Raw genomic sequence first — 22248 nt, forward strand, 5'->3', positions numbered from 1 at the left:
ATCAATCTAAAACTTATAATTCAATTTACACCGCTAATTGCAACTGGCGTAAAATAAATTACTAATTAAATCATTATTTACAGCACCACATCTGTACCACACATTCAATCCAGTCAGAGAATTTATTACCACTTTAAGTATATACTGTCTGTGTCGAGCTAAAATAACTGAGGTGAAACATTTTTCCACAGGGAAATGATTTCCAGAATTTCTTGTATCTTGAATTAATTTTTCCAAGGTTAAAGCTTCATCAACTTTGTTGAACTTTACATTTTAAATAAACGAGTGTTTGACAGCCAACATAGATATCTTTCGCTTACTATCTCTTCATACATTATTTTATAAGCCTCCTCACGGTCTGGAAAAAAAGGCGTTCGCCAAAGTTCTCATCTCTTTCCTTCTTGCTTAAAAGCAAGATTGCTACAGATTGCTAAAGATTTGATAAGCCCACCAGCGGCCGAGCGCTAAAGTCGCTGAACACTGATAGTTCGGTTCGAGGCTCGAATCCCGCGAACGGGCTGGCTGCATGGGCGCTTTCGTCGTTTTCCGTATGGGTAACGTGTATACGAGCCAGTTTCCCTTAGAAAGTCCTCCACGAAGGCATCCCTTCCCTTAAGCAGATAGCCCTCGAGATTTTGTCGTAAACATATGAAACAATATTATTTTATAGTTTTGTACCAAGGCTCGATCAGTTTGTCGATTTTCCAAATTTTCAAAACTGAGTTTTGAAAGTTCTGCACGTTGCTAAATAGCTCTGTATTGACTAATCTCGTTATTCTTTTCAGTACTTTAACTCTTTATCTGTAAAATATTAACAGCTAATTTTTTTATCGTGATGTGTTTCTAGAGGAGTTGATTCATATACATTTGTTTTAAAAAAATTGGATGTTCAAGGTTGGAATTTTCTTACGAGAAGAAAATTTGTTATACTCAGCTTTGGTAAGAACATGACAATTCCAAATAAATGATGTTCGATATCCTTGATTTCCAAGTTATTAGGCATTTCTTGCAAATTTATAGCAGGAGTGTTCCTACAGAATGTGGAATTTAGCTAATTCTCAACTAATATTAGGATGTAGGAAAAACTCGACAATGGATGCCAAAAATGAAAGAAACTTTGGTCGCGTAATATCTCAAAAACAGAACGTCACTTTCGCAAAACTCCTTGCAGATATCAATGTATATGCTTCTATAAAGCGTATGCACAAAGGCTGTTTCTCTTTAATCGTATGTACACATAATTTCCTACTGTTGATTAGAAGTTGAAGACAGAATTTTAAGTCTTAGGATTAAAACATTCACCGCAGTTGGACCATAGAGGTTCGAAAATATGTAGTTTGACTAATTGAATCAAGGTTTCAAATTAATTAAGCTGATACAAGAATTCATGTTAGACTGTAACGTCATGGAGATCGGAGATCATCACTTTGAAAAGAAGTTTTCGACCTTGTTTAGTCTTTACTTCATCTATTACTTGTTCCCTAGGGCTATCAAATATAAAGTCTGAAAATCCTGTTGGTATGAAAGGGTCCGTACTAAAAAGTAAATAAACTCAGAAAAGTACATGAACTTGAAATAAGTATTTCTTGTAGATCTTAAATGGTGGTAATTCACATAAATCTTGAGATAGTAGTTTGCAATTATAATTGCATTTCAGTATATATATATTCATATATAAAATATCAATAGAGTAAATACGTGTAAAGAAAATAATATATACAAGCCCTATATCTTATTTGCGTTCCCAATGAGGACGAACAATATGTTCAAATCCATCAAGATATTAACTTAAAAATCTTAAATATGCTGCACAAATATAATGTAACTCTAATATAATGTAGAAATTTAAAAAATGAAGAAAATAAAGTATTGTTGCATGGGTACGGATTCCTAAATAAACTAAATGCATAAGTCTGATAATAGGTAATTAACAAATAGGACTATGGTCGTGACATTACTTAAACTACGTACTATGGCCTTAGTAAGGAACTAACCTGTCGTAATGAACTACTTTAAGCTTAGAATTCGATGACTTACGGATCCGAACAACGATGCCATTCAGCCTCTTTAGGACTGTGTAAGAACCATTCCAAGGTGACTCTAATTTAGGAGAGAGTCCTTTCCACCGAATCGAATTTCACAACCATGCCTTGTCTCCTTCGTTGATCAATGTCCCATAGCTGTTGTGTCGTAGCGTGGTCTTCATCTTCTCCGTTGCCAAGCTGACTCGCTCTCGTGCAAAAGAGTGCATCACTTCAAACCGTGCATGGCGATCTTGGATGTACACCTCAGGCGATGAAGGTGTATTTGTGGTGCGACCAAACAAGAGATCACAAGCCAGACGAAGGTCACGACCGAAGAGCATCTAAAATGGAGAATATCTGGTAGTCTCATGGACAGCACTACGATAAGCCAGTAAGAACAACTTTTTTTTTAACTTTTTGTCCCAGTCCTGTTGGTTTCTAGAAATCACCAGCGAGAAGTTATTAAGGATGTTACTATTAAACCTCTGTACTATTCCGTCTGATTGGGGATGTTAAGGTGTCTGTGTTTTGTCGGTGCCGAGCAACTTACAGAGTTCTTTTAGTATAGACGATTCAAAATTTCTTACTTGATCGGAATGAAACTGAAGAGGCATTCCGAACCTAGAAATCCAATTCTGTATCATTACCTCTGCTACTGTGACAGTCTCAATATCAGGAATAGGATCAGGCCACTTTCATATAAGTAATCAGTGACAATGAGGATTTATTTCTTGCCATCAAAAGTTCATGTCAGGAGTCTCAGGATGTTAAAGGCAATGGGTTCAAAAGGCGCTCTTTCATTGTAACGTTATAGTTTCTATCGACTGTTTATTCGGTCCTTTCCGAGCCGCAAATGCATCGCAAGATTGGCACCACTTTTGCACGTCGTCCTTTGCAGTACTTCAGTAGAAGCGCTTTCAAACTTTCTGCAAAGTCTTCATTATTCTGGAGCGGGCTCTTGTAGGGCTGCTATGTACTTCTTTAAGGACGTCCGGAAACTGGAATCTTGGAAGCATCAGCTGCCATCGGAAAGCCTTTCCATCATCCGATTCAAACTTACGGTATAATACACCGTTTCGAATCTGAATTGAGTCCCAGAAAGCCCAACATTGTTTTGTAGTAGGACTATAAATCGAAATGTCGAACCAGGTAGCCAGGTCGAGCCATATTTGAAGACTATTAACTCGATTCTGGGATTAATGTCGCCGTCTTCGAGCTGGTTTTTCCTCACTTCGCAATCACTACACGTGTCTGGATCAGCTGATGTTGAAGCTGTGACTGGTCGTAGAACCGGATTAAGCAGCTCGCGCTTCTCTTTGAGCCTGGTATGATATCGGCAGCTTTATGAGCAAGGTTTTCCAGACAAGGCTTCGGGGTTTCCAGATGAGGATCCTCCTGATGATGGATAGTTATGTCTTCATATGCTGAATGCAGCTCGTTATTTTTCAAGTCCAAAGAAAAATTATGTTTCCTTAGAAGTCCATTCGAGTAGGTAAGGATCTGTAATATCTGCCACATATGATGTGTGATAGTAAGAGGCACTTCCAAACGTGACGTTTACGTTTAACTTCCCATCTATTTCGATTTGATCAGCAGACGCAGTCTGGAGGGTAACACAGGATGGCATCTAAATGAGTTCATCTTTAAACTGTTGAGCTAAATCTTTCAGAATGTAGGTGGGCGCCAGTCCGTTTAAAATGCAGTAAGATAAACATAAGGATAAAGTCCTCATGATTGTGGTACCAAAATTAAAGTTCGTATGATTTTTAGGAGTTGGGAAACAGGCGACAGGTAACGGTTTAGATTCCGAATAGCTAAAACACTGAACTCAGGTTTTTCGCTCTGTGAAGTCAGAATGCACTGTCAGAAGCTGGTAGTTGAGTACAAAATGTTTTACTTAAGATTTTTAAAATAACGAGTCAAAAAAAAATTATCTCACTTTCCTTTCAAGGTATTGAGTTAATAAATTTTAATTTGAGTTGAATTAATATTATTATTAATTTGATTAATATCATTTGATTTAATAAATTTCAATTTCAATTTTGAGTTGTTTACAACGATGATGAATTTGTGTAATTTACTGCAACTATAATCACCAGTTTTTAGATTAAGATTCTAAGTGAAAGTTATGTTAATATTTATTTCGGCACCAGTTGTTCAGATATTTAACAGGAAAGGCTTAAATTATTATATATAAATTTATTTACAGTTAATTATTTCAATATAACAGAAGACAAGGTAGAATTCTATTGAGCGTCAGAATATTGTTTAGCGTCAAAATGAAGTTTGTTGATTTCGGTTCTTCTTGTATATTTTAGAATCTTTTGTACTGCTGACTCAGTCGCAATTTTAAGGAAGCATTTATTGAAATTTACTGTTTTCACTGGCCAGGTGTCCTTCACATATTTTAACAATTTTTTAGTCTTTTATGAGAGAATATACATGATATTAATTGCATTAAATTCTAGAATCATCCATGAGAACTCAATGGTACAAATTTAGAATTATTAAAATCTTGTTGATGATGTACTCTGAGTATTCTTTTTGAGCTCGATTCCAATCGATATATGAAATCTTAATTTCATAGTTAGCTGGATTAATGTTATTAAACACTGATAAATTAAATTTATTATTATAAATGTGAATTAATTATTAAAAAAATTAATACAATATTTTATTTTTAACCAGAACATAAGAAAGGAGTTGAATTTAAAGCTTAAACTTCCTAAAAATGGAGTGGCATTTTTATTTTCACAATAATCAGCTCTTCTTCTGCGGCAGGCAAAGTAAGCTGTTGCGTACAAATATGAAAAATCCAATATTTTAGTTTAAAAATAGACGCAATTTTCACAGAACCTATTGAAGCAGTGGAAGTATAGTGACCGCTGAGTTGTAATTCAAAGATTATACGTTAAAGCTTTCTCTATTGGTGCGATTTATTAGCATTTTACTAGTAGTTTGAGATTATAATTGTTGCTCAATATCGATCGCGAATAATTGACTAGATGTCTCAAACATAAAAAGTAAATTTAATGTATGATGGTATTATGAGTAACATGTTATTTTATTCTTAATTCTATTCTGTACTTCTATTTCCTTACCTTCACCAAAAATATAAAGTAGGTAGCGAACAAAGGTGTAAACTGAGAACGTACGCGAGAGAAATTAGCAACATACCTAACACATTATTTCTATTGTGAAGCGCCTTCTCGTTAGCTATGTTGGTTCGGTGGGCGAGCTTTGCTATTTCACGGTGTTTATATTTGAAGTCGCACTTAACTGGAAGCTGGTTGATAGGTTTAAATCTTCTGTCTGTGTTGTACATATTTAAACGTTGTTGTAAATAGTTTGTTTATTAAAATTTTATTTTCTAGGTGTGTTTGAATATGTTAAATTTTTAGTTATAGCTATAAGTTCATAGAATAAACAGCTCGTTTTCAACATAAGAGTTAAAAACGACAGTAGGGTTTTCACGAAATACCGAAGGTATTAACTGAGATTCAATTAGGCATTCTTTTAAAAAGCAGCTTATGAAAGCTTACAAATTTGGTTGTTTATAAATTTATTTAGAATCCAGTTCATAGCAAAAAGCCTTTATTTTCTTCATTTTCTCTATAAAAAGGTCAAAATTTTAAATTCTTCAGAATGGCTTATTTAGATTTAGATATATATTAGATCTTTTTCTATAGATTTTGGTTTTCTACTGAAGAAAAAGAGTCTTAAACGAGATGATCACCTGCCTGAGAAGAGCAAAACCCTGACTAAGCTATTTTCAAGAAACCCAAAATTGCCTTAGTTTTCCCGGTAGAAAGAAAGCAGTTGAACTTCTAACTCGATCTCTAGCTGACCAAGACATTTGCGGAAAGGTTTTTGGATACTTATTTATTTTCGATTTACTTTACAACATTTAGCCAACATATAAACTGCAAAAGTATGGGTAGTAGTTTAGTATTACCAGCATTTTCTCATAACAAGCACGCAGTTTTAAAGATATTTGGGTTAAAAAAGGGTAATATAGAGCACAAAATAATTATGGTACATTCAATACATATGCTTTAGTATAAACGTATTTGCCTGCCGTAATGTAAAGATCGAATATTTCCAAATGTGTTTTTATTTGTCATCTTACTTATTGGAAGACTAGAAAAAATTGGCTCTTCAGTATTTTTTTTTTCTTTTTTTTGGAAAACATAAATTAGTTTCTTCCCTGTAGCATTATCTTTTAATTCACAGGTTAATAAATAACATTGTGCTAATTGAGGATTCATCACTTAGATGATCAAAGTTTTCCTGTCATATTTAAAAAGATGAGTGTGAGAGTATTATAAAAGATAAGAATAAGAAGCATTTAGAGTTTGCAACAATTATAAAATACGCTTTTTATAAACTGCAATACGTAAACCATTCTTATTCGAAGTTTATTTGTATGATTTTTAATTTCAGTCTGATTATGCTCTATAATTAATTATGAAATAATCTCAAATGCTTGATTTATTCGCAGTTTCAATTCTAAAAAATGTTCATAATTTGAAATACAGGGCGACAATTATTGAACTATATGAAATAAAACTTAAATTATTTAAAAACTACTGAGTGCAAAAACTTTAATCTACATGTAAACGTCACTACAGATATTCAGATTTAGGTTATGACATGTTCGATATGCCTACCATCTTTGGCTATGACGTGGCGCAGACGAATAACGAAATTCTGCATAACCCGCTGAAATGTCGGAACATTGATGCTGTCGATGACCTCCTGAATGGCAGTGTTCAGCTCAGCAAGGGATTTGGGGTTATTTATGTACAATATAGTCTCACAAAAATGAGTCGCATATGTTCATATCCGGAGAATATGGCGAGTCCTACTCCAATGGCCTCTGGGTACTACAGAGCCAGAATGTGGTCCCCAAAGTGCTCCTCTAGAACATCAAACACTGTCTTGGTCCTATGGGGTCGAGTTCTGTCTTGCGTGAAGCACATCTTGTCGAAATTAGGGGCATTTTGAATAATGGAGATGAAATCGTTTTCCAAAACCTTCACGTATCGTTCAGTAGTCACCGTGCCATTAACGAATATCGCACCGATTATCTCGTGACTGGACACTGCACACCACACAGTCACTCGTTGAGGATGGAAAGACTTTCCGATTGCGAAATGCGGATTCTCAGTCCCCTAATCACGCCAGTTTTGCTTATTGACGAACCCATCCAAATGGAAGTGGGCTTCGTCTCTAAACCAAGCCATATTTACATCATATTCCTGTTCGTCAATTCTCCCGACAATAGCGTTGGCGAAACACAACCACTGTTCCATGGCCACGGGCCTTAATGGCTGATGGGTTTGAATTTTGTACGGGAAGAGATGCAGTTCTTTCAACAACAATAGGTCAACCGGTTGATTCCCATCTGTTCTGTAGCTCGTCTAATCGATTTCCTTGAGCTAGTTTGAAACACAGCGCGTGTCTTCTCGATGTTGTCAGGCGTTTTCCTACTTGTTTGTCGACAGACATTGCCAACACTGTCATCACAAACACTACCAGTTCTTTCAAACTTGCAAATCAAATTTTTGATTGTTAGCACACTTTTACCGATTGTCTTCACCTTGCGCTCAGTGGCAAACTTCCGTTGAGTCGCAATTGGGTTGTTTGCATAATAGGCCTTCACAAGCGCTATAGGCTTAGGAACGTTGCACTATACTGCATAAAATTTTCCAACAATAACACGTTGCGTGCGAATGCACATACTAGTTCCCATCATGCCCTGCAGCCAACCGCGAAGTTTGAACTTCATCACGCAAACTGTTCAGAAGTTATGACGGTTTTATTTCATATACTAGTTCAATAATCGACGTATATAACTCTGCGAAGCTACTGGCTAGGATCTATACCTAGGCAGTCTCGCCCACGGGATTATAAAATTTATGAACTTGGTGGTTCTGAAGGCCCCGAAAGGTCACTCATTGGCCATTCCGGTGGTCTGGCACGTCCTAGCGCGGCGTGGTTATAGTACCCCGGGAGGGGGGTATCGTCCCCGGATATGCTGGGTAATGTCTCGCTGCGACGGGCAGCCCGAGTGACTGGTAGGGCCCGAGTAATCGACGACCAGTGCCATATGGTGATCCCAGGCGGTGCGTCTTGTTCTCCAAGGTGCGAGGGCGGAGGTTAAACCTCCGTGCTGCTGAACCCGTCCTTCTGAGGGGACGGGAACCTGCATATGCGTTACGTCTCGCGCGCAGAGCAGCACAAAATGTTGTTGTTACCCTGTACATATATTTTGTTGTAAATCTTAAACAAGAAATCAAAAAGTATACTTAAAATTAGAAAAAAAAGCAATAAAATGTAGCGGACTTTGAATAAAATTTTATGGATTTCGAAAGGCATCATGAAGGAATTCCTCTTCTTCACAGAATAATAATTCTATAACTAATGGAAGCAGGGACAAATATTTTAAATGGAGTGCAATGACCGAAGTAAAGTGAAACGAACATAATTGATAGAAAGATTGAATATTATTAAGACAAGATCGTTGAGATTATTTCTAACAGCGGAATATCTTCCATGAAAACAAGAGGGAAAACATTTTAAGGCTCCATCAATGAGTTTCGGAGTATTGCTTTTCCATTTTTGCTTGCGTTTACTCATAAAGAAGAAGGAACTGTTTCTGATCGTACTCGAAGTCGACAGAGTTTCAAATTAATTCAAAATTTACGCCTAGTTAGTTTGTTTTTCTATCTTTAAGTTCTATGCTGGCGTTTTCTTTTGTAGTTTAATTCAAGGAGTTTACTGTAAAGAAAAGGAATAGTAATGAAGTCAGATCACCCGATCAAATCCAGCTGCCTAGGAATTCCTTGTATAGATAGTCTCTCAGAATTTTACTCAATTGGAGGCGGACACACGATATTTCTACCAATGATGCGTGAATACAAATATAAAATTGGAGCTATAACAAGAGTTTTATCATATTTTAGTAAACTTCTTTAATGCATTAAATTTGGTGAAAATGAAAGGTTGTAAAATTATACCTACTTGTTTAATCTTTCTGTGTTACAGGACGTCTTATCGTATTTACCGTTTAATTTATGTTCTAGATACTAACGAATACAATAAGCGTATAATCTATACTCAAAGTTTATTGACTAAAATCTTGTAATTATCAAAAACTGAACAAACATAATCACTACTTATTTCGGGGTGAAATACGGGAAAGATAAATGTAAATAATACAGTTAATAGATTCACTACGTAACATCTCGTTGCCTAATACTCGCATATGTTCGACACCTAAGCATAAACGTCAGCAAAGGAAAAAAGGCAGTCACTCAAACCAGTGTGGATAAGATCAGCATTGGCAAAATCCTGTCTCCACAACTTATACTTTTGTTTACTGTTTAAAACCCACCTAATTTATATTTTTGGTGAAGCTGACGAGAGAAAGAGAAATGTAAGGGTATATCCAACTAAAAAGCAAAGTGTTAATTAAATTAAATTTTGCAAATTCTAATGGAAAACTTGAAACGTCTCCAGCAATCACTGTAAATTTTAAATTAATTTTATTTATTCCTTTTTGTTATACATTTTGGAAACCTTTGAAAGACGATTGGGCACTCTTCTAACTTTATAATATACATCAAGAGCAATATAACGCATCCCACTATAAATCAAAGATGCCAAAGTTTAAAGAAAATTCCACAAAAACTTGAAGAACTTGTTTGCTGTCAGTTTTTAAGATATGGCATGCTTCTGAATTTAAATTGTATACGATAATCATTTGACCTCCACTTATACTTTGACCAGCTATGCAGATTGTGACACTGGTCGTTTTACTTTATAAAATGATATAAAACACCAGATTTATGAAGAGTATTGCTAAACTTCAAACCAGACAGCATCTGATATTACTGAAAGAAACTATTATTTGTATGAAAAGGATTCAATACAACATCATAAATTAATCTTCTCATTAAAATATCGTTTATTATTGCTAGTGGAGAAGTAAAAGCATACCTTAGCATTTCATAAGACTGAACAAGATATTTGATTCTGAATTTGATCGAAACAAAATATATAAATAAACAAAATATAAATATAAACAAAATTAAATTCTTTTTTCCGTAGAGGACATGCTATTCCGCAAAAAATTTACAAAGAATCACTTACTCTTGCTAAACATAGGTATCATTTTCTACCAATAGATACTTAGCTTTATATTTATGCCCAACATAAATTTCAGATACCTCACTTCGAAAATTAAATTTTGTCAACCAAATAACAAAATGCTAGCCATAGACTTAGCTCAGCTTAATTAATACTTGACTTAGCTCATCTTAGCTCAGCTTAATTAATACAAAATTAGTAGCTATCTTTGGTATATATTTTAGTCTAAATCCCAAGTTCGTTTTGAAAGAATGATTTATTTAAGGCTTCCTCTACTGGGGCATTACGTAAAATCAGAATATAAAACACAAGCTATAAGACAATCCACATCTAACAGCAAGAGGTAAAATGTGCTGCAAAAATTCAGCGAAATTTGAAAACTGACTAATTTAGCTTTCCAAACGATTTGAACAGAGCACCAATTTTCTTTCAGCTTCCATTAGAAAAACAGAGACTAGAAATGTAAGAAATTAATGAATTACAGTGTAAAAACAATGATGTGAAATGAATGAAGGGGAATTCTGGTGCCAACAATTTTCTCTTTTTCAATTCTCCCAGCTTTTGGTATGCCCATTATTTTGCCCTTTTACAACAGCGTGAGATTTTACGTTGGTCCTCTGTTGCATAAATCCCTCTCGAGCAATCAAAAGAGTTTTCGCTTTCAGAAACGCTATCTCGTTTACAAGTGCAACATGAATAGTTAATTTTGCTGTATAGTAAAAACGCGTGGGCAACAGCAATAACAACAGAAGAAAACGAGCCTTCTATTACTTTTAATGTTAAAGTTATCACTTTTGCTGAGCCTAAGAGCGGAACAGGAGGTGTTATTAAAATTGGGAAGGTCAATCACGTTAAGTATGAAATGAAGAAGAATGACGTTATCCCGGACATGCCTATAGCAGAGAAAGAGTTTTGAAAATTGTTGGAAAACTTGCTGTTATAAGAAATTTGACTAATATATACATATAATACTAATATATGCATATCATAGTTAAATTATATAAAAATAATATTTTTTTAGTTATTCAACCTATACCATTTTTGTGTTCGAATTATTCATAATCATTTTGAACTCGTTTACAAGACGACCTCCAAACTGCAGTAGAAAAAATATTGTTCAAAAGTTTTGCTCATGCTCAGAATATTACAGTAATATACAGTAATTTATTCAACTGATTTTATGGTGAAAATTGATACCTAATTTGATTTTATTTTCATATTTATCAGAAACGTATTGATATTGATGAATACTGGAATTTTTAAAACCTAATAAAGAATAACTCAGACAGCATAACACCGGAAATGTACGTATATTATAAGAGGAAAAAAATTCAATACTTTCGTATAGCAAAATATATACATATATTTTCGAAATCATATTGCTGGGAAAATATTTGAGGAAAAATAGCAATGATTTGCTACTTGTTTCTTTTCTTAAGGAAGCGTTATAAAATGTTTCTACTTCATGTTGAACATTTCTTTTAATTATAACTTCCACTGCTCCTTAGTTAAGCACCTGCTTGTTTTGCAGGAAATGTAAATAAATATGCAAGAGGCATTAAACATTGGAATGATCTCAAAATACGTCACCAGCATTAGCCTGGTTTCGGCATCACGTATGGGAGAAGGGCTCTTTTTCCAATGGCAGGCCCGAGCCGTTATAGACGCTGGCCACAACTCAGGCCGAAAGTGGTGGCCACTTTATTATGAAGGCACCTAATAGGTGAGCCACCGCTGCCTTCTATGAGGAGAAGCATAAACATCCATACCTTTTTCGTAATTCAAAAGCCGGTCCTTCGGTATGGTAGTCAGAGTCAATAACCACTTTCCCATTTGGGTGGTGTATCGGAGAGTGATTAAATACACTCATTCGGAAGCTGACTTGAATTTCTATTTTGTTTTGGTTCCAAATCTTTTTGTATTATAACACTGGTAGTAAAGAATTTATTGTTTGTAATCTTAATTTAAGGTTTAGATTAGTTTAATTGTGAGAACGTTTTCAATGTAGTATCTCCAGATATAGCGATTAATATTGTTGCGTGCGCAAGGGTTCGTTATGAAATGAATGCACAAATCCGATGAAAAATGAAAAAAAATTTATTATTATCACAACAAAAATGCTTAAATTTTCTCAAATTATCATGCAGTATTACAATATCTCACAGTAGGTATCTTTTAACTACTCAAATGTCCAATAGAACGTAATTCAAAACAGCTAAAGAACGCTAATTCGCGAATTCGCTACAATCAACAACAGCAGTTTTCTAAACAACAACAAACTAAGCAACTACTACAAACTGAGATGTTTTCCTCCTTTCATAAGATTTTAAAATCACGCGCTAAAATTTTCCAGTACTTTCTCGAAATCAAAAAAGAGATATTTATTTATTTAATGCACGCGCTCTTGTATTTTCAATTTTCCGGCTTAGCTTTCTTTTAATATTCGTCACGCGCTGCACTGCGCGAGAAATAAAACCATTTAATTTATAATTGAACTAACATTAGCTTTTTAAATACCAAATTCGTAACACTGCCCCCTTCCCAAGGACTGCACGTCCCGGGCAGTACAATCCCTGGACAGGAAGCTAAACTTACAACTGTGGCATAAATGCATTAATAAGCATTACATTACAATAATAAACAACATGAACAATAAATGCAATACATAAAACAAATCAAATGCTATCAAATACAAATCAAATACTAAATGCAAATCAAATACTAAATACAAATCAAATCAAAGACACATTTGAAAAAAAATGGACCATGGTCTTATACTATTTACAATTATTTACATTATGTACTATGGCCATAGTAATGAGCTAACCTGTCGTAATGAAGGAATTTAGGTTTAGAGTTCGAAGACTTACGAATCCGAACCACGACGTCATTCAGCCTGTTTAGGACTGTGTACGGGCCATCCCAAGGTGACTGTAATTTCGGACAAAGTCCTTTCCGTCGAGTCGGATTCAACAACCACACCTTGTCTCCTTCGTGGAATTGATGTTCAGTAGCTCTTGTGTCGTATCGGGTCTTCATCTTCTCCGTCGCCAAGTTGACTCGCTTTCGTGCAAAGTTGTGCATCACTTCAAACCGGGCCTGGAGATCTTGAATATATTCCTCAGACGAAGAAGGAGCATCCGGAGGGCGGCCAAGCAGTAGATCACAAGGCAGACGAAGATCACGACTGAAGAGCATCTGTGATGGAGAATAGCCGGTAGTCTCGTGGACAGCACTGCGGTAAGCCAGTAAAAAGAGTGGTAATTTCTTGTCCCAGTCCTGTTGGTTTCTGGAAACCACTAATGAGAGGTTATTAAGGATGGTTCGATTGAACCTCTTTACCATGCCGTCCGACTGGGGATGCAATGGCGTCGTTTGAGTTTTGTCAATGCCGAGTAGTTTGTATAGTTCTTTGATTACTGCCGAGGCAAAATTCCTTCCCTGATCGGAATGTAACTGAAGAGGTACTCCGAACCTGGAAATCCAGTGCTGTATCTTTACCTCAGTTACTGTGACAGCCTCTTGATCAGGAACAGGGTACGCTTCAGGCCACTTGGTGAAATAAGCAATGACAACGAGTATGTATTTGTTGCCATCAGCAGTTCGTGGCAGAGGTCCCAAGATGTCAAAGGCGATACGTTCAAAAGGCGCCCTTACGTTGTAACGTTGCAGCTTGCCTCGCCTCGTCTCTTCAGTCCTTTCCGACCTGCACAGGCATCGCAGGATCGGCACCACTTTTGCACGTCATCCTTTGCATTATTCCAGTAAAAGCGCTCACGAACTCTCTGTAAGGTCTTCATTATTCCAAAGTGACCTCCCGTAGGGCTGTTATGTAGTTCTTTAAGGACATCAGGAATGCGGGATCTTGGAAGTATCAGCTGCCATCGGAACGTCTTCCCATCATCCGATTTGAATTTCCGGTATCTGACGCCGTTTCGAATGTGAAGTGAATCCCAGAGTGCCTAATACTGTTTGGTTGTAGGACTACAGATAGAAATGTCCTGCCAGGTAGGTTTTCTGGTTGATGACTCCATTAAATCAATTATGGGTTTAATGTCGCGGTCTTCCATCTGGTCTTTCCTGACTTCATCATCACTCCACGGTTCTCGATCAGCCGATGTTGATGTTGTAATTTGTCTTGCGACCGGAGTCAGCAGCTCGTATTTCGCTTCCACCCTGGAACAATATCGGCAGCTTTTTTGGCAAGGTTTTCCAGACAGGGCGTCGGCGTTTCCGTGTGATGATCCCTTACGATGACGGATAGTGATGTCATATTCTTGGAGTCTCTGTATCCACCTGGCTATTTGACCCTCAGGATTCTTGAAATTTAAAAGCCAGGTCAATGATGCATGATCGGTGCGGAGCAGGAATTTTCTGCCGTATAGATAGTGATGGAACTGTTCTACAGCTTTGACTATGGCGAGCAACTCTTTCCTGGTGACACAATAATTCCTCTCCGGTTTAGACAGGCACTTGCTCCAGTACGCCACTACACGTTCTTGGCCGTCTATTTCTTGGGACAAAACAGCACCGACACTTTTATTGCTCGCGTCGGTGTCGAGAATAAATGGTCGGTCGAGCTGAGGATATGTCAGGATTGGAGCAGATGTTAAAGCCTCCTTTAAGTTGTTAAATGCATCCTCGCATTCTTTTGTCCACAAGAACTTTTGGTTGCTCTCTGTCAGCTTGTGAAGGGTCTTGCGATGGAAGAAAAGTCCTACACGAATTTCCTATAGTAGGTGCAAAGCCCTAGGAAGCTTCTCAGCTGATGGACATTTTCGGGACGTTTCCAGGATTTAACCGCTGATACATTTTCAGGATCCGTGCGCACACCTTCTGCAGAGATGACATGTCCCAGGTAAGTCACTTCCTTTCGGAACAATTTGCATTTAGCGGGACTCAGCTTCAGATTGGCTTCTTTCAGTTTCTGAAGCACCTTCCTAAGATTTTCTAAATGTTCTTCAAAACTCTTTCCGACGATGATGATGTCGTCCAGGTATATCAGGCAGGCTTCGTAGGAAAGGCCTTTCAAAACAGTCTCCATAAGACGTTCGAATGTTGCCGGCGCATTACACAGTCCAAACGGCATCACCTTGAATTGCCAAAGCCCTTGTCCCGTAGTAAATGCCGTCTTTTCTCGGTCTTCAGGCTGTATTTCTACCTGCCAATACCCACTCTTTAAATCAAGTGTTGAGAACCACTTGCTTCCAGAAAGAGTGTCTAGAATGACGTCAATTCTAGGAAGAGGGTAACTGTCTTTCTTCGGAACCTCATTCAACAGGCGATAGTCGACGCAAAATCTTGTTGAGCCGTCTTTTTTTCTGACTAGGACGATGGGAGATGCCCATGGACTTACTCAAGGCTCAATGACATCGCCTTCTTCCATATCTTTTAACAGTGTTCGCACCTCTTCCTGTTTGGCAAACGGTAGGCGTCTTGGATGTTGCTTGATCGGGGGATGATCCCCGGTATCGATTCTATGTTGTGTCAAACTGGTTCGACCCACGTCAGAAGACGAGCGGGAGAAAACAACTTGAAGATCTTTAATGACGTGATCGGCAGCATTCTTCTCTTCATCGTTTAATTGCGCATTCTGAAGTAACTCTGATGTAATGCTTTCTGAAGACACGGATTCTTGGGTGTTACTCTTTCTTTCAACGGTAGTTACTGGAGTACATGCTGCAACCAATTCCCCTTTCTTAATAATTCTCCCCTTCTCAGTTACATTGGCGACTCTCACCGGATAACCGTTCTGGATAGGTCGACAAGTGTTGAGGCTACTAGTACTCCTTTTGGGCTATTACAGTTATTGGGATATTCTATGATGTCGTAGCGGAAATTTCTGTTTTCGGCTATGGATCCAGGAAGTAAAATTTCTGTTCTTGCCGGTATTGTGATATTGTCTTGTGCTATGATTTTATGAACAGATTTAACTTCTTCATCATTAACTCCAAATAACGCTATGTCCTCAGATTTAGAATGCAATTCGTTATTTTTAAAGTCCAAGGAAAAATTGTATTTCCTTAGAAAGTCCAATCCGAGTATGCAAGAATCAGTGATGTCTGCTACATATGCCGTGTGATGGTAAGCGGCACTTCCAAACGTGATGTTAACATTTACTTTTCCATCGATGTCGATCTTCTCACCGGACACAGTCTGCAGGGTAACGCAGGGTAAGCGATAAGCGACGGAGGACGTGGGCACTGTCCCTTTACCATTTGGGTTAATCAGTACAGCACCACGTCCACCTTTATCTTACATTTCATATTACATTATATATTACGATACATGATTTACACATTGCATTATATACTACATATCAAATTAATACCTTATCCTAACATTACATTAACTTCACATCAACTTATTACATTAAAATTCTTTTCTAATAAACCCTATATTGGTACATTATAAAAGGGTTATTTTGCACAGGATTCGCATTAGACACAGGATACGCATTATATTATCATTATACACTGGGTACACATTACATTATATACGGGGAAATTAATGATACATAGGAACATTATACGCAATAGGGGGTTATAAGCACGATACGGGTTAGATTATTCACATGGAATTAGTTATACACAGGTATTTCATTATACAGGATAACTTATTCACATGATAGACTTCTCGATACACTGCCTACATCGTTATGCATAATACTATTATAAAGTTTGCATTCACATTTCTTCAGTTGGGCTTTGCATTCTGTGTCATGTTGCTCATTAATCAGTACATACTACATTACATATTACATTGCATATTATGATACATATGGCACTATTACGATTACATTACGTATTACAATATATATTATGATACATATAACACTATTACGACTACATTACATATTATGATACATATGACACTAATACGATTGTATTACATATTACATTATATATTATGATACATATGACACTATTACGATTACATTACATATTACGATACTTGGCTTACGTATTAGATAATGTACTACATATCAAATTAACAGGATAGTTTATCAGTACATACTACACTACATATTTTATATTGCGATACATGGTTTACACATTACATTATATTCTACACATCAGATTGACAAGACAAAATAACGCCTTACCTTAACATTACATTAACTTCCAAATACTTATTACATTAATTTTCTTTCCTAATATACCGTATACTGGTAACAGATACATTATCATCAGATTGTAATAATGTTGTTTTGCACTGGCTGCGCATTCAACACAAGATGCGCATTAAATTATACACAGGGAAATTAGTGATACGTAGGAAAAACATTATGCACAGAAGGGTGTATATACATGATGCGTGTTAAGTTACACGCAGGGAAATTTGTTATGCACTGGTGAAACATTATGCAGGATAAATTATACTGACTAACTTATACGAAAGTGCATATTACATTACTCCTTATAATTAAGCCGGTAAGCTTTACAATGTTATTCTGTACCGAAGTTCTTTACACTTATAATACATTGCTTAATCATTACATTAATATATTTACCATGTACAAAAACATATAATGGATTACATTAGCATTCCTTAATATACATAGATTACTTTGCATTTACAGTTAGCATATTACTGCAGAATTTTGCATCTGTGCATTTCTCCATTACTTACATTTCGCACCTTAGAATAGGTCGCGGTATATGGATGTGATGGTATTAGTACGCGTAGTACATGAACTGTCCTGCATTGCGTAATTTGCCAGTATTGACACGTTGCTGTTCTGTTGAAGGCAGTTATACGCGCTGCAAAGTGCATAGTTATATGCACGATAACTGACCTCAGTGCGTAATGTTCATTACTGACTCAGTTCATTTGCATTATTAACAGTTTTAGTTTGTGAGCTGCTCGTAGCACATCATGCCGATAGTTATATATACATGGAGTTTGTATGACATGGTTTTTAATTTACACGATACATGGCACATGGTAAATGGCGTTGCACACTCCACCTTGCATTTGCATATCATATCTTAGCACGTTTGCTTTAGATTAGACATAAGTCTGTGCCCACGTTCATGAGTTTATCAACTATCTTGTTGATTTTTCGGACAGTACGTTTGTCTTTAACCATAAATCTGCAGAAAGCCTGCGTGTTTGTAGTTGGAATTGGCAGGTGCAGATCTGCTGTAAGCGGGCATTGGGTAACATAATGATCTGGGGTGCCCATATCACCACATATACAATGTGCATTTTGTGCGATCCCGTGTTTTTCATAGTACACGGGAAAAGGACTGTGTCCGGTAATGTATCGGACCATTTGTGCATGCACTATGAGACGATCTGAGTCTACCGTAGGGACGTGATAGTGAGCACGGCGTCCTGTCTCACCAGTATCCCATTCCTCCTGCCAAACGGATTTTGCCTTGTGTTTCAGACTTTTCTTTAAATATGAAACTGGCCAAGGGATAGTGATATGTTCCGCATTGATGTTTCTTGCAGCTTCCTTTGCAAGTTGATCTGCTTGCTCGTTCCCCCTGTTGCCGACGTGGGCCTTGGTCCATTCTATCCTGGTGTTAAGATGGCTGTGGTCGCGCAGATGTGTCTGAATCTCTGCAATCAGTGGGGAGCTGTGCACAGGGTTCACAATTGCATACAGGGAGGAGAGGCTGTCTGTTATAATGAAGCTGTCTCTTTGCCGCTGTTGGATTATCGTAAGTAGAGCTTGTTTGATGGCCATTACTTCACTCTGGAACACGCTGTTGTTTGTGTCCAGGTGACCTTTCCATTGTGCTATTGTGCTTTGCTGTCTGAGGGCAACATAGGCGCAACCTGTATTTTCATCTAGTTTTGACCCGTCGGTATAATAGACTAGATCATCTTCCTTTACATTGGTGTTTTGCTTGATGCTAATCTTTACTCCCTGTCCCTGCGTTGAGGGGGTGATCGGCAAGGCGTATCATCTTTTGTTCAAATTCGGCTGGTGAGTATAGCTCGTCTCTGAAGGTGGTTAGATTGCCAAGTTGAGTGATCTCCTGATAGGCTGCTTCCTTTTCTACGCTCAGATGGAGCGGTAGCAATCCCGCTAGTACGCATAACGCATTTGTAGGGGATGTTCGGAAGGCCTTGGTGACATTCAGGAGAAAAGGCCTTTGTATGCTAAGTAGATGCTTGACTTTGCGGCCCTGCATAGGCGCTGACCAAACAGCCGCTCCATAAGTTATAACTTTCTCGGCTACTGTTGTGTAAAGCGTTTTCTGGATATAGGGATTGAGACCCCATTTATAGCCCTGCATATATCTTAGTTGTTGGGCTAATCTTGCAGTTTTCTTTTTCAGCTCCAGCACATGGGGGATCCAGTTTAATTTGGTGTCGAAGATAATTCCTAGATATTTCAGCACTGGAGTGATGCGGAGGCGATGTCCGTTTAAAGTTATCCTTGGCTGTCTTGCCAGCGATCCGCCTTTTTTTGGGACGAGCAAAATTTGAGATTTGGCCTCTGCTATTTGAAGTTTTAGGGCTGTGCATCTTTCCTGAAAAAGGGAGCAGGATTCGATTGCATTGGCCTGGAGCTTTTCCCTGGTTCTTCCTTTGACGATTAGGGCTGTATCGTTTGCGTAAGCGATGATCCTTGTATGGTCAGGCCATGGGTTGTTGAGGACTCCGTTGAAGGTTATGTTCCATAGGAACGGTCCGGCGCATGAGCCTTGCGGGCATCCCTGTGTCTGATCTTGTTCTATAATTCCGCTGTTATGTGGAAGGATCAGCCGGCGGTCCGCTAAATAGTTTACCATGGTGTTGTAAATATTGCTTGGGCAGTTAGCGGTTCGTAGAGCTTGTAATATTGCTGGCCACCACAGCATATCAAAAGCGCTCTTGAGATCTATTGAAATGAACGCTGTGTGGTAGCCAGAGGATCTGTTTGCCAGTATTTGGTTTTTGACTTCCATCAGAGCATGTAGTGTTGATTTACCTGGGCTAAAGCCAAATTGAATTGGACTCAGGAACCGGGTTCTGTGCAGATGGTGTCTTAGCCTTGTCATGAGTATCTTTTCGAAAACCTTACCCAGGGTAGAGAGTAAGCAGATCGGTCTGAATGACTTTGGTCTCGTAGGATCTTTGTTTTTCTTCAGGAACAAGACTACATGACCGATTTTGAAACACCTGGGAAATGTCCCGGTACGAAGAAGCTGATTAAATAGCACTTGGAAGATGTTGACATTTGTTCGCACTATTAATTTTATTATCCGGTTGTCGATGCCATCTGGTCCAGGTGCTTTACGCTGCGGAAGCTGGCGCAGGACCTGGAGTATTTCTGCAGTTGTAATATCAGGGTCATCCATGGTATTTATTTCAAGAGGCTGGTTTCGGACGATGGTATGAAAGGCTGTGTCTTCTGTCGGGTTGTCCTTGGGGAAGACTGTCCTTAGGATCTCTGATAACGTAGCCTCCGTGAGATGGTCATTAGTATTTGGCGTTGGCTGGAGGTAGAGAGTTGCCGGCTTGAAGAGTTTGCCAGCTGCGATTTTGTGGTGGATACCAAAGGTGGTCGTAGTTTCTGTGCAGAATTTTCTCCAGCTGCTTATCTTAGCTTCCAGAATCATTCGCTTATAGAGTGCTCGCTCCCGTTGGTAAATGAGCAGGGTGGAGGTTTCTAGGTTATGTCTGCGCTCTTGCTTTAGGCGTCGCCGTAGAGCACGACACCGTTGTTGTTGACTTCGAAGCGTGCCATTCCACCAATTCAGCGTTGTGATTCTTTTGGCCGTGCGCAGGGGAAGATTTTCATCACATGCCTTCTTGATTGCGGTTAAGGTGTCTTGGGTGAGGTTCTGGAGGGCCTCTTTGCTGTTGGCCTGTCTTATTGCGGTTGCAAAAGGTGCCAGACGGGCTCTAATGATGGCTGTGAATGCTCGAACTTTCCGTCCAGGGAGATTGTACCGTTTAAGAATAGAGGTGGCTGTGCTATTTGCTAGATTAAACCGTATATAATTATGGTCGGAGATACTAAGGTTTTCGACGACTGTCCAGTCTTGCAGTATGGGTGCCATCTGTTGGGTGGTGATGGTAAGGTCTGGCCAGCCGCGCGAGTGTAGTCTATTGAATGTAGGCGGTGCATCCGAACGATTGTGAATTACGAGGTTACTGCTGTGAACAAAGTCCTCGAGTATGCGGCCTTTAGGAGCTGTGATTGCATAGCCCCAGGTGGTGCTGTGTGCGTTAAAATCTCCAGCAAATAGTATGTTAGCTATTCGGTGCGATCTCATCAATCGTTGTATGCGTTCTAATGTGGGGTCTGCTTCTTCTGTTGGTGGAGAGTAGATTGAAACCAGAACCACTGTTAGATTTAGTACCTCTAATAGTATTGCTACAAAGTCCCTTTCGGCTGCTATCATTAATGGTGACCATTTGGCGGCGTCTGTAGGGTAACGCGGCGTCCAGATAAGTTCGCTTCCCAGTTGTTCAGCCAAATCTTTTTGGATGATGGTAACGTTGGCTCCTGTATCTATCGTCATATTGCAGGGAACTCTATTAATATGTCCTATTATGAAAAGTCCATTACTGCCGCCTCTCACTGCAGAAATATGAAGCGCTTTAAACTGGGGCTTTTGATTATCTGGCAACCTCCGCCCCGCGAGATGGCCACTAATTAGTTTTCCTGCTCTTTGTTAGGAGCGGTTTTAACATCCGTACCCTGGGGTGTTCTGCAGTTTCGTCGTATGTGTCCTTCAGCACCGCAGTTCCAGCACTTTACGGTCGGTTTCTTGTCACCAATATTCCGTCTCAAGGCGTTCAGTTGTCTAGTTAAATCGTCTAGACGAGCAGTGACTTGATCCCCTGGCTCCTGGACCTGAGCAGCTCTGACTGGATGGCGGTCTCGAAGGGTGGCTTGCTGGGCTGCCTCGAATTTCATGGCGTACACTAAAGCGCTTTTCAGATCTTTAACATCCGCCATTCGCAGTGCTTTCTGTATTTCAGGGTCCCGGATGCCATCGATGAAATATTGCAGGGACAGGATTTCCCTTGTTTCTGTCGGGCACTCGGAAAAGGCGTGATGTGACAGCCTTTCAACATCCGTGGCGAGCTCCGGAAGTGTTTCGGTGAGCTTCTGTTG

At 38.5% G+C, this 22248-nt stretch overlaps 1 long non-coding RNA gene across 1 annotated transcript in view; it reads left to right on the top strand.

Moving 5' to 3' along the window:
• The window catches only part of LOC146999558 (uncharacterized), a 42398-nt gene that overhangs the window by 15982 nt on the left and 4168 nt on the right, over window positions 1-22248 (top strand). Inside the window, exon 2 of the long non-coding RNA XR_015039824.1 lies at window positions 5714-5890. This is a non-coding gene — a long non-coding RNA (uncharacterized LOC146999558). The remainder of the gene's footprint in view (window positions 1-5713; window positions 5891-22248) is intronic.

The sequence above is a fragment of the Stegodyphus dumicola genome, chromosome 1 (genome assembly GCF_044657685.1).
Source record: "Stegodyphus dumicola isolate Sdum_Otavi_A_Nest chromosome 1, ASM4465768v1".
NCBI lineage: Eukaryota > Metazoa > Arthropoda > Arachnida > Araneae > Eresidae > Stegodyphus > Stegodyphus dumicola.